The sequence below is a fragment of the Erithacus rubecula genome (genome assembly GCF_903797595.1).
Source record: "Erithacus rubecula genome assembly, chromosome: 9".
Taxonomy (NCBI): domain Eukaryota; kingdom Metazoa; phylum Chordata; class Aves; order Passeriformes; family Muscicapidae; genus Erithacus; species Erithacus rubecula.
The window spans coordinates 19,333,000-19,346,656 of record NC_136660.1 but is presented as its reverse complement, the minus strand read 5'-3'; the positions used below and the strand labels follow the sequence as shown (position 1 = coordinate 19,346,656).

Genomic DNA, 13,657 nt, shown 5'->3' with positions numbered 1-13,657 from the left:
AGCCAACCTGCACTTTCTGCTTCTGTTGGCTTGTTTCAATAGCTGTACAGTTTTGTCATTCTCCCTGCCAGTTGATATGATGTGGATATGGTGAAACACAAGGGAAAAAGGTATGGTTCATGTAATATAAAATGCTTAAAAGTTTTTCTTACTGCAGGGATAATAGGAAAGCTTTCCTCCGTCAGAAAAAAGAATGTAGTGCTGGAGAAAAATATATTCTTGCTCTATTAAGTAAGATATTTCTTTCTGGAACAATTTTATTTTCAGTCAATACTTACCCTGTAGATGTAAACAATTAGTAATTTTGAAAAGTCTGTGTTGTTTCCTTTTTATTTAAAATAGGCATACTGCATGTGAAATGTTTACTAGCTTATTGTGTTTAATTGATTGTAAAGCCACTTACAGAATTTTAGCACTTGAAGATATAAAAGTCTACTTTTTTGCTTAGTATTGGGTTCTAACTCTGTAAATAAAGTAATGTAATTACTAATTACAAACTTATTCTTATTTTATTATTTTGATAAAATACTTAGATGCAGTTAATGAAGTTGATATTAAACCCCCCCAATGAATTTCTGACTCTTACTGTGGCTTCATGGAAAAATATTGCATGTGCAGCAAGGATTTATAGAAAACACTTGATTTTTTTTAGTAAAGTATATTGAAATCATAAATGAAATATGTAAGACTTGTTTTTTTGACTATACAGTAGAATTAAAAAAAAAAACTTCTGTAGTTATCACTTCACCCAGTGTAATCAATACAAAACTGTTCAGTAGAAATGCAGTCAGGATGACATTTGATTATTATGTATATTTTTATAAACGCTAAAAATACAGTTTTCTCTTATTTTCCCATCGTGTGCATGTGAAGCTAAAATTGCACTACCCACCAGTGATGATAGAGAATTGTTTCCTTTTCTCAAGTCTAAAAGACTTGGAAATTGTCTAGTGTTTAAATGTACTGGACTAGTATTCAAATAAAGCAGTATGTTTCGGGAATTTAAACTGAACAGTGCTTTTGACTTGGCGCAAGCAATTTGTTATGTAGTTTGGTTAATGAGGGATCCAAGTACCTACTTGTAAAAAATAACACAATAATCTTCTTTTTTGTGCATAAGCTCTGATGATTAGTAAGAATAAGTTGTGTTGGTTACACTTAATGAACACAAACTCTGTATCTCTGTGACAACTTGTCTTACTTTCATTTAAATAGCAGGAGTTTTACCTCTCTGATACTTTGGTAGTTTGATTAGCTTTATTATGTTCAAAGCAAATGACCTGGGAACATTATGACAAAACTTTGGAGTTTCCAGTATAGGGTCCAAATATCAGTTTTTTCTTTGTGCTGCTACACAATCATAACACAACGGGGAACTAAAGGTTGATACATTACAAATAATGTTAAGTCATATATACTATGATAATGTCTGGCAGCATTAGGTTGTGGGACTTACTCTCCAAGAAGCAGAATAAATGCATAGGAAGATAAAAGTTCCTGTTTTAAAGTGTGTACATAGTGGTAAAAAAGGCGAGTTGTCGGTTACACAGATAATGACATTTTACTAAATAACCGTACAGCTAAGTAGCATGTGAATGTGGGCTGTTACTGATATATTAATAAGTCCAGGGCATTAATGCCCTGTAAATAAATAAAATACACAATCAGCAGTCAGAGGATAAAAAAAAAAGAATGATTAGACAAAATGGTAAATTACCGTCACATGTTTGTCAAGCACATCTTGAGGGTGCAGTTAGCAAAAGCATTCTTTTTTTATGGAATTGTATTTGTTCTTACCTGTCTATTAGAGAGGGGTCATGACTCTCAGCCAGTGTCTTTTTTGTATTTTAATAAAACCAAAAGAGTGCCCAAGCTTTTTGCCTTACGTTTTCATAAGTAGCTAGACTTCCATCATCTTTACATCTTCATAAGCAGATTTCGTTGTAGAAGAATGTATTAGGATCGTACACATGGAATAAAAGGCTCAGTTTTAAAATAGGTTTTAGAAGTATTTAATGTAGATTTGGCATTTGATGAGATTTCTGTTATAAAAAGCATATGTAAACTTTACTCTCAACAGAGTAGATTGTCCTTGATGTGACTCTGAGAAAATAAGGGCCTGGAAATTATCTCTGCTTGTTTATTCTGTACTTCAGTAAAGATCCATTAGATGTATATAATCTTTATAAAGTACTGCTTTTCTGGGGTTTTTTTGTTCGTGATGTTGCCTCAAGTTTTTATCGTAGCACTGTTTGAACAAGTCTTCCTGCTTATTCTCAGAATCATGATGCTGTGACAAAACTGCCCTCTAAAGATCTTAAGAATGTACTTGTCAGATTGGAAGTATTTGGGACTTGAGTAAAATGTTAAGCTACTGCTAGAGTTTCATGGAAACATACAATGCTTTCAACATTTTTTCGTCTTTCTATGATAATTATTTAAAACAAGAGCAAACAACCATTTTTGCTTAATAGTTAACTGAAACATCCATTACAAATTTCTCTCCCTCAATTACGTGAATAGTTTGTAATGTGCATGAAAACTTGCTGCAATTAATTAAAAACAAATCTGTACTCAGCTCTCCCCAAGCTGTTGAAGAGCACTATTTCTCACTAAGGTGAAGCTTTTGAAGTTTAAAGAATCCTAAATTTGGCACATGTACTTATAGATAAATAAGTGAAGACGTTTCCAGAACTGGTGTGATAGTATGAAAGAGAAGCTTGTAATAGAAATCTAGGTTTTATCCTTCATTTTGTGAGGCTAAGAATACACACAGGTCACTTATGCATGTAATTCAGTGTAATATAATTGCAATTTATAAAAATGATTACACTGAGCAGAGTGGCTATGAATTTTGGTAAGGAAGCTGTTGTATATACAAAGTTTAGTTAAAACTAATGCTAAAGCAAAATAAATCTCATGGATGACTAAACTCTAGTCCCTGGGTCTGTAACAATCCCCAGAGAATAAGGAAAGTTGATTTAAAATATTTTTGTTCATCTGGTCTTAAGCCAGATTCCTTAAATTCTGAAAATCAAGCCTTCAGTGACATTCCACTCTAGTGGGAAAAGAAAGGAGAACATATACTCTGGTCCTGCAGAGACTTACTTCATCAGCAATTAAAAAGTGTAATTTAAATACTGAACTAATGTGCTCTTATTCCTTCTCCCTTGTTCAGTCACTCTACTTTTTCACTCATACTCATACTCTTAAAACAAATATATTTACCTTAAAAAAACATGTTTTAAATGTGATGGAGGAATTCCTTTTAAAATTTCAAAACATTAGATTGTCTATTTTGTGATTCTCAGTGAAGTTAAACTGACTGGAAATAGAATTAATTGATCAATGCCCTGTGTTTAGATCTTGGACTTGGCTTCCTAAGCTCCATTTGGAGACAGCATCAATTTTAACTTAAACATAATGTTACCATCCTGTCATTATTTTAGCAGATTCAGATGATAATCAAAAATTCTCTCAGTGACAATTTCTTCCATAGATTCAGTTTTATTCCAGTGTACAGTTGTCTTAATGTAAGTATGGCTATTAGTGTATATTAGGTATCTATCATCGAAGTTGTGTCATAAAATAAAAATATGATGTGAAAATTGAACATTGAGTGTTCTGCAGGACAGTTATTTACAGGCAGCAGCTGAACACCCCAGCTGGAAACAAGGAAATCAGGAAGTTATTTCTTTAGGTGACTGCATTGTTGTTCAGAGTGTCTTCACATGTTTAGCTTTTCTGCACTTGGAGATGCAGCACAGTCTTCCTTAGCAGCTGAAGGCCAGGGAAGATTAATGGTGTTGAAGGTACCATGTTCTTGGTCCAAGAAATCAACATAAGTAAAATTGCTTCATTGTGTCGTGATGAATTATTGTGGTTGCTTAGTTTTAGCCAAAATTTTTTATTCTGAAAATTTACAAGATAACCCTTTTTTATTCTTATCTTTTTGTAAGGTTGATATTAAATGTTCGTCATGAACAGTGATGAATGAAGACTTACTTTTTATTAGTAAATTATGATTAAACATGTAATTTAAAAGCAAAGGTTGAAGTATCAATATTCTTTTGTGACTTTGGGCAAGAAATTGTGCTTTTTCTATTTCTGGGTAATTTTTAAAAAAACCCTTAAAGTGGAAAATGCCTCTTTATAGAACAGAGTTATTTTGTTTCATGAAATCATGTTCTGTATCCTGACCTAAAAGTCTATCAAACAATTCAGTCATGAAAACTCTGAGAATTTCCTGGCCCCTAAGTACTATCCAAAATAATCTTATAATTATTCATGTGACCCTATGAACCCAACAGCTGAAGTACAAGCAAACAAATAGGCATGGATTCCGTGTCTATAAAATTAGAAAATGAGAACTAGATTTCCTGTGCTAAGGAAAACTTGCTCTTTTATTAGCTGTGTGCCATGGGTAGGATACATAAATGTTACAACTGTAGTAATCTGCCTACTAATCTTTTACTGTAATACCAGTTGAAATTGGTTATAAATGAAAATATTTCAGGATGCAGCAAGGTTCTGTTGCACTTTACATTTATTTAATTCTTAGGTTTCTGACTGCAGATCTGAACTATAAACTGTTTCTGATAGGTTTGAAAAGATACAGCTTTCAATATAAGTCCAGAATGTAGAGTACAATAAAATCCCATTATAAGCCTTTTTTGATACAAATAAAAATAGTGACTGTATAATTACAAAGACAGTTTTATTACATGTACTTTATGTCTGAGCTTTGGCACATTTACTCTGAGCTTGAGACCTTCTTGAGCAATTCTGAGCAGTTTCTCTACTCACAGGGATGCAGCATCACACTGTGTAAAAACAGAATTAGCCAGTTCAATGACCTTTAACCCTTACCACTGGCTATCTTATGAATTTTAATATGAGAGACATGGGAATGGAACAGACTGTGTGCTTTCTGAATCAGTTATATGAGTATACATGTTAACATCATATTTTTAAAGAACATGTAAGGCCACAGTTTAGCATAAGCAGCTATAGTGAACTTTGACAAATAGATGAGATTGTAGAAATGGGATGAGAAACCAAACATGTAAGGGGTGGTGGGACATGGTCTTCAACAGCCAAAATTTTTAGGTTTTTCTGTTTGGCTCTTGTTGACAGGAGATCTCTTAAGTGTTGTTTTTTTTTCTGTACTGTATGTTACCCCTAAACCTTATTGTCAGTTTATAGTTCAGGAATATACAACTAAGCTCATCTTTCAAAGTTGTTTAAATAATCAGTTCACATGAGTGGGAATACAGCTATTTTTATATGTGTGAGTCCTGTGGAAGCCTTTCCTCAAATGGGAAGAATACACTTGACATTAAGGTACAAACCCATACAGATTTCTGCCTCTATCTGATGCATGTCTGGAGTTTTTGTTTGTTTTTTAGAGAAAATCTAGACTTGTTATTGCTCCATATACAGAATAATAGGTAATAAAAGACATGAGAAGGGGGCTGTTGGGTTCCTCTGCTTTGAGTGCTCAGTATTCACCTGTTTTGAATGCACTTTTCACATGTCAGTATTTTAGAAATGAAAAATATAAACATGATGCATGTTTGAAACCTTCAGTGAACTAATTGAATTAATTTTTTTCTACCTTTGAAGAAAGCAAGCTTTCAAGGGCATGTTAAATAGAGTTTATTGTGACTTCTGTTAGAATTGCTTACCATTTCTTACTTGCATTTGGAAGATTCAGCAATCCATTGTAGTAGTAGCATTCCATTGCAGTTTGGTGTACCAAAGACCTTTCTCCTAAGAGAATTTAAAATGAAAATGTTCACCTCACTTGAATTGAAATTATTTAATCATGACACATTTAATATTCTAATATCTAAATGGTTTGAATGAATGATTTATCTTTCTGACAGTTTTAAGCCTAATTAGCCCATTTTAGATAACATACTTAGCTACATTAAAACTTCTGAATCAAATACTGAATCAAAAACTCAACCTGATAGTCATCTTCTTGTTTTAAATAGTTTTTGCAATACACCTGTGAAGTTTTATATGAAGGCTTTTTTTTATCAGTAAGGTATATCAAAAGTTGTTATTAAATTTTTTTTTATAAGTAGTTATATGTGTGGCACATATACTTTTATATTAAAAACATAGTAGGTAATTTTGAAAGCTGATAAGCTGAGAAATTCCAGTCCACATAATCAGGTGTTCAAAGACATGACCCATTCCAGACTAGTAAAACTAGCAGCTTTTCAGTAAAAAAACCCAAGGTGCGCATTAGTTAGGTGGAGATTACACAGATGTTTATTTTAAAGAGTAATTTAATTTATTTCATTACTAAGGTAGCATATAGTTTGTAAATTATACTGTTGGTGAAAGTTGGGAGGAAGTAAATAATCACTCAGGAAATAAAGAGTACTGGCTGCATGTAGAATTGACAAGGGTAGAACAGTAAATAGTTAAAAGTTATAAGTTGCAAAGTACTAGAAAAAGATTTTAAAAATATTTTAAACTAAGAAGTTAGCAAATGAACTTAGTAATAAAATAATTAATAACAATATATTTTTTCACATTTGTACCAACAGAGATATAAATAACTGACCCAGCTGAGAGTGATATTTTTGGCCTTTTGTGACTAAGATTACAGAGGTTTCTCTCACTGGCAAAGGCACATTGCTGAAAAGTGATGTGAAAACTTCTGTGTTGTGATTTCAAGTGTTTATGAGAAAAGTTTCAAATGACAGTTAATTAATGCCTTTTATCAGCCTCTGTTTTGTATCTTTAGTTGATTCTTCTTAGTAGTTATTTGAATCTAAAGTATAATACCTGCCATAAAAAGCAGGCCTTTCTCTGTGTGGAGATACTGCTTTAAATCTGTACCCAATTAGATCATATTGCTTTTTCTGTCTTCTAAATCTGTGAAGTCCATCTCTGCTTTGGAAAGGGCTATTTAATACTGTTACCTTACAGAAATGGAAAATAAGTGATAGCAACCAAGTTTTATCACAAGTAGAAATGTTGACTTGTTGGAAGTTTGGACCTGCTGTCACAATTTCTGGTCACAAATCCAAATCTCAAATTAATTTTTTTAAACACTGCATCATCGTTTCCTGATGATAACAGATGAAAAAAATTCTCCACTAAAGACACTTGTCAGATGCCAGAACTAAATAGGGATGGCTAATATTATTTCTGAAGAATGTTCAACTGTATTTAAGGTTTGCCTGTGCAAGATAGTTTGATCCTCATTCAATTCTGTTTCTGTTCTTGAAATTATCTCATCCTTAACAGGATGCAATTCATAAGAAATATTGGCTGGTAAAGTAATGCACATTGTGTAGTTGCAGTCGAAGTTGTAGAAAGTTCACAGAAAATCAATTAATATTAGTGTTTGGGCACATCTGTGCTTGATCGCTCTCTTGGCAGCCTTCCAGCTGCCATTGACACTGATTTCCATGTTCCCAGGGTCAACTCATCTGTTTTCTCTGTGTCCTCTGCTGCTCTGTGCCACGTTGCCCAGTTACAAATTACTGTGGAGAGCTGAATCCTCAACAGAACTCGCTGTTGAGTGAGTGAGCATTGTTGCTCTAGAGCACAGTACTGTTGTCTTGTGCTCTGTCCTGACATTTTATCTTCATCTTCCTCATCCTTGAAGAGTGTACAAAAGTTGGAAAGGTTTTTGAGAGCAGACATTGCAAAAAGCGTACTGGCAAGACAGGTGCTGGAAGGGTATCCAGAGTGGACAGGTCACCACAGTGTTTATTCTAAATTGCTAGAAGATTATTTGCAGAAAATGAAAATATCTGTGTCTCCCACAATTACTGTATCACTGGACATTAGAAAAGCTATGTGAATGTGCTGGAATAAGCATTGACTCCTATGATGAAGAGATGCCTGAAGACCTTTATTTCTTTCCTTCAGATGTGTAAGGGGTCTGGACAGGTTCCAGTGCATGCACCATCTCTGCCAGTTGTATATACCCTACCCCAGGGAGGGCAGCTTCTGTTTGAACTGGGAGATTTATTCCTACTGCAAGGAGAAAGTGATAGTATATGCTAGGCTGCATCTTGGCATCATCTCCACTCCTCCCACCCCTCACCAGTTCCTGGGCAGTGAGGGCATAAAGTATGGTGTTTGCTTTTACTCACTGCTGCAATTGCAAATGATGCAGGGTGCTGCTGCAGTAAACAAACATTGCTGGTTTTGCATTCTCTAAACAGTTCCTGTTTTTCGTCTTTATAGTGACCCAGACTTTGAGGAACACTTTCTCCCTGCCTCTGCCCCCCACTCCCCAGGACAACACAGCATTCCTCATATGTTATGAAATACACTTCAGATTATACCATGGAATTGAATTCTCATATTTTCTAGGCAGTTTTTTTTTTAAATACAGAACAGTGTTTGGACAGTCTAGGGGGATTGTAAGGAACTTTTCCATTACAAAAAATATCATCTCCGCAGGCAAATTATTACATTTAAGTACCATGTGAAAATATATAGAGAGCAAGATGTGAGCAAGATATAGGCAACACTGTTAATCCCTGCCATTCTTTCAATTTTTGCTGAATTGCATATATTTCACTGTGAATATGTGTTTATAGCTCCATCTTTCTTGCTGATTAGTTATCAAAACAGCCCTTTACTGCTATTTCTTGAGCTCAAATGCAAACCTGCACCAAATAACTCTTTTTTCAGCAAAATCTTCAGGTGGTGGCAGTTCTTGTTCTCCTGTTGGTAAAGCTGCAGGCAGGCCAGGTGGTAAGTGCCTTTGCTGAATCTGCAGTCAGTTCTGCTTGGTGGGGCAGTTGTTGGCTTGCAAAGCCAGCTGAAGGGTGACATCCAAATGCATCTCCAAAAGCTGTTGAGTATGAAGAAAAGTATCATAACATGTAACCCTTTGATTGTATTTTATTTTATTTTAATTTGGATGGCTGTTTATACTTTGAGAATGTTGCCTGTTAGCCAAAATTGTTGGATCATGAGATGCTGGTAGAGGATCTGTGGGAATTTGTGTATGATGCCATCTTGCACAACTGCCAGATAGTTATTTTCGTGGGAGAAACTGCAATAGAGTGTCATGACAGACAACAGATCAGAGAGCCTTGGGAGAGGCAGTTGTCTTGGTTTCAGGTAGAGTAGAGCTTTCTTCTTAGTAGCTGTTGGAGTGCTATTTTGGATTTAGAGAATGATGTTTCATCTCCTGCTGCACTGGCCAGCATCAGTCTCTCAGAAATTTCAGTGGTGCTACAATTTAGAAAAGCTTACAGTTGAGTATTTGTATTCATCCACATCATCTGGAATAATAAATTGGGAATAGAATTTAATTGATCACAGATTTTATCATAAACCTTTCCCTACTTGTTCTTGTAAAATACCAGAACTCAGTAAGACACACAGCCAAAAATTTCACCAGCTGTCCAAGTGTGTGCTTATTTGGTTACAGGCTGCTGAGTACCACCAAGAAGATAATGTTCTAACAGTCCAAATTTTTGGCTTTTGTAGTCCAAACACTTATAAAACACTTATCAAAATGTTCAATTTCTTGAAAGGAATTCTGAAGACCTCACCTATTCGATTGCTGAAGTGAACAAGACTTGCCAGTGAAAAGAGCTGAGAAATAGTCCTGACAGAACAGACATTTCAACTGTTCACAGCATCCTCTTTGTCAAACACAGTAAAATCCCTTGGCTTTGAACAACCTGCACAACTGTTTGAAACGTGGATTCTGGCATGCTGTCTTGAGAATGTCACATACACAGTGGGAAGAACAACAAACATATACACTGTTCTAGAGATAATAAAAAATGCATTCAGTGTTTAATGTGTATCAGTTCTTATAATTGAATAATCAGAAATTGTTACAAGATATTTGTATTTTAGGAAGACCTTGCATTAAAGTGTTTTACTTTAGCAATGATCTCGAAATGTTATGAACTAATCAGTGGGGGCATGGTCATAAACTGAATGAAATAAAGCTGAGAAAATCCATTGTACTTCAGAAAATTAACTATCAGCATTATCTATTTTTGCATTTTGTACTAATATATGCTCCAAAGTGTTATGCTGGAGTACCATTTTGGAAGACATAAAACCAAAATATTGAAAAATTATGGATTAATGCTTCATTCACCGAAATTCACCTTGCATATTAGTTTTTGCCAAAGGTAGGGGTTTTTTTCATAGTGGACTGTGCTTGTATTCCATGCTATAGATATCTGAATTAAATAGTAGAATGCAAAAGCAATTGGAATGGTCCTTGGTCAGGACTTCCAAGAGATCACTGTTAGCTTCATTTGATCAATATTAGTAAATGGTTTTCTTCTGAAAAGTCTGCAGGGCCGAAATGAAAAATCACCAGCAGAATTTCCTCATTTTAATGTAATTTTTCTTGCAACAGAACAAATTTGAAAAGAGCAGCATTTCCTGTGCTGTTAATTGTGTTTAGGTTTGTTTTGTAAAACATTTGTGTTTTCAAAGGAGATATTTAAATGATCTTCAACACATATTGTCCTGAGAGTTATTACTTGTTAATATGCCATTATGGCTTACAGGCATTTAAAAATCCTTTAAAAGCATGCAGCAAATGAAGGCAGGCTGCTGTCAGCAACCCTCCATCATAGAAATGCTCTGTAGGTGAACAGCCAGGAAATCAGACTGAAATGTGTCGTACCAATTGAACACATGCACACACCTCCTACATTGCAGTATCTCACCTTCATCATTCAGGATATCTTGATAGATGTGTTTAGAGAGTGTTTGGACAGATGCAGTGAAGTGTTAAAACCTCGTTACACCCTATTTCCTCACATTTTTTTGATGCAGTACCAATAAGCATAATTTTCATTCTTTGCAATGAAATTCTTGGGTACACATATTCTTTTCATTTTAATCAAGTTAGAGAAATTAAACCAGCTGTCTAATAATGAGACATTTTTAGTCTGTTAATAATTCCAGTTTCTGGGTTTCGAAAGCACAGCAGCTGCTAGATGTTTGGCAATATGATAACATACCTCCAAGTTCTAAGCTAAATACCTGAGGCAGAAAAAATATGAAAAAGAAACAAAAAAAACGACTACAGTAAGACATACATGTAAGTTTAAGTAAGAAATCACAATTATTTTTTATAAGCTGCTATACCTGATATTTCCAGTACAGCAGCACCCATGAAGTCCAGCTTCATTTTGGGGGAATGTGTATCATAAACTGGGCAATAAATGGCTGTGGTGTTTAGGTTTCCACCATTTCTACACAGTAAAGCTATAGTAACGTTGTGGAGAAAAGGGCATATTGCAATTTGCAACTGCATGATGATTAAACAGAAAAAAAAGAAAAATAAGAAATAGTTTCAAGGCTAGCATAAGTTGCTTGTTCTTATAGTTGTTTTTAAGGATATTTTTAATATCTTGGCAAAATATGTCTGTTGTCACTGTAAGAAAGTTTTACTGCCCGAAGGTTATCAATAAGCTAACTTGGAAATACCATTTTAAGTTACTAGAAGCAAAACTGAAGGACTTTTAAAAGTAAAATTTTGATGATTTATTGCATACATTATTAAGAGCTGAATAATCTATTTTGCTTCCATGCATTTTCCAAATATGGACTTGGTTGTAAAGCTACAAGGATGGATTTTTGTCTGAATTTAATCTTTGTTTTAATGCTAATTTTCATTTTTGAGTTGGAAGACAATTTTCTCCTGTAGAAATCAGAAATATTGTACGTTGCAAGTAATTTTTATTTTCCTTTTACTTACCATTAAAATCTCCTTTTAAAAGGGAAAAAAGTAAAAATCTATTGAATCCGTAGTGTACTTTTACTGGAATACTGGTGTATTCGTATATAGAGTTTCCTGTTTTGTCTAGTTTCTTATTTTAAAAGCGTTGTGTGTTCATTACAGAATGTTTAATATTGCAGCACTTTTAGAGTCAGATACTTTCCTGAGTTTCTTGTGAGTTACTGCTTTATATGTAGTAAGTGGGACATGGCAACATCAGACTGCTGATGGTTTTGAAATCTTTAATTTGATATGTAAGGTGAAAGTGAGCCTTTGTTTTTTGATGGGTAGCTTTCAGTTTAGTGCTGCATTTTACTCTTTTTGGTTCACATTCATTTTTAATTACATTAGTCATTCTTTGGTAGTGGTACAGATCAATAGGAAACCCTGGCTTGGAATAAACTTCTTTGTCTCCTGGGCAAGATTAAGTTTCCCCAATTGTCTGATGCAATCTCTCTGAAAGGTGGTTTCCCCTATCAGTTACCTGAAGGATTTGTTGCTATTCTGATTGTTTCAGTTCTTTTCGGGGACTGATAAGTATACACATTGTAAGTCTTTATTTTTTTGTAACCTCATCTGTGTGCAGCAGAGGTAGCACACTCGGAACTTTAACACATCAAAACAAACAGAATTTGAAAATATTATGTGATGTGCAAAGTCTTTGGAGACAGCTAGTGCCCCAAAGTCTACTTTACACAGAAGAGATTAACACCATTATTCTATGTATAATCTCTGCAGCAAAACACTGTCGCCTATTTCTGTCAACAAATGGTTTCTTTGCTTTGGCAGCTGAAAGAAATTTTAGTTGTGTAGGCAACAGAACTTGCCCTTTATAAGTTGCAGAACCCAATTTTAAAAATATTTGGGATGGTAACTGCAGTTTTGAGAAGTTATATTATATTCATTAACTAAATATTTTTTTTAAACAAGCTAAAATGACTAATTATGTCTGCTATGTGTGACACACTTGTAGTCCAAAGGTTTATTATTTCACAGTGCACCTTTTGAAAAGGTACTTGCAGACTGTTAGCTGAATAAAAGGTCTACACACATCCCATCCAGGTAAGGCATGCTTTAAGAGCACATTTTCTTTCCCAATTAAGGTGATGGTGTGTCTGTACTGACAATCTAAAAGTCCATAAAACTGCAAGATAGCAAAGAAAATAAGATAAAGATGCAGGTGTAATATTTCTAGAAACCTCAGACCGAGCAAATTTTTGAAAATCTGAAGGGAGAAGGGAAAAAAATATAGATGCCACAGCATTTCATGCTGTAGTGTAGTGCATGAATAGTATAGTGCATTGTGGTGTAGTACATCACAGAAGCTGTCTTTTAATGGAATTGAGTTATATATAACCACAGTCAACATGTGAAAGTTTCTTTTTTTTTTAATGTTCATAAATATGTCAGTGTTCTTTTTCAGATCATAGAATTACATTACTAGTTAATGTATTTTTATATTTTTAATCTAAAATTTTACTGTTTTCCTCCAAATCTGGTTATTACAATAATGAAAGCTAAGGTAACAAACATCTGCTTAATGTATTGGATTGTGTTTGATTTTCTGCATTTAGTTTACAAGGATGAAGGAACCACATCACTGCTCCCCTCTTCTGTCAGTGGAGGGTCAGATCCCTCATGGGGCAGGGAGTTGGATCCCTCCTCCCTTACCTGGCAGGGTAATGCCAGTGTCAGGGCAGAAGGGGAGAGATGTGAGATGTGAGCTGCATCCCTCCCTGGGTCGGTGCTGGCACGTGTGTGTGCTGTGGGCAGGGTGCTGACATGTGGCCTGCACAGGCTGTGCAAACAGTTCCTTACCATTTGACTGAGCTGATGTGTGCTTGCTTTGTAGGACTGGCTACAGTTTCTGCCATGTTGATGGATAGCTCTGTTTTGTTTTTATGTGGG

At 34.8% G+C, this 13,657-nt stretch overlaps 1 protein-coding gene across 3 annotated transcripts in view; it reads left to right on the top strand.

Moving 5' to 3' along the window:
* Positions 1-13,657, top strand: part of PLCE1 (phospholipase C epsilon 1) — a 136,680-nt gene that overhangs the window by 47,621 nt on the left and 75,402 nt on the right. The window lies entirely within an intron of this gene.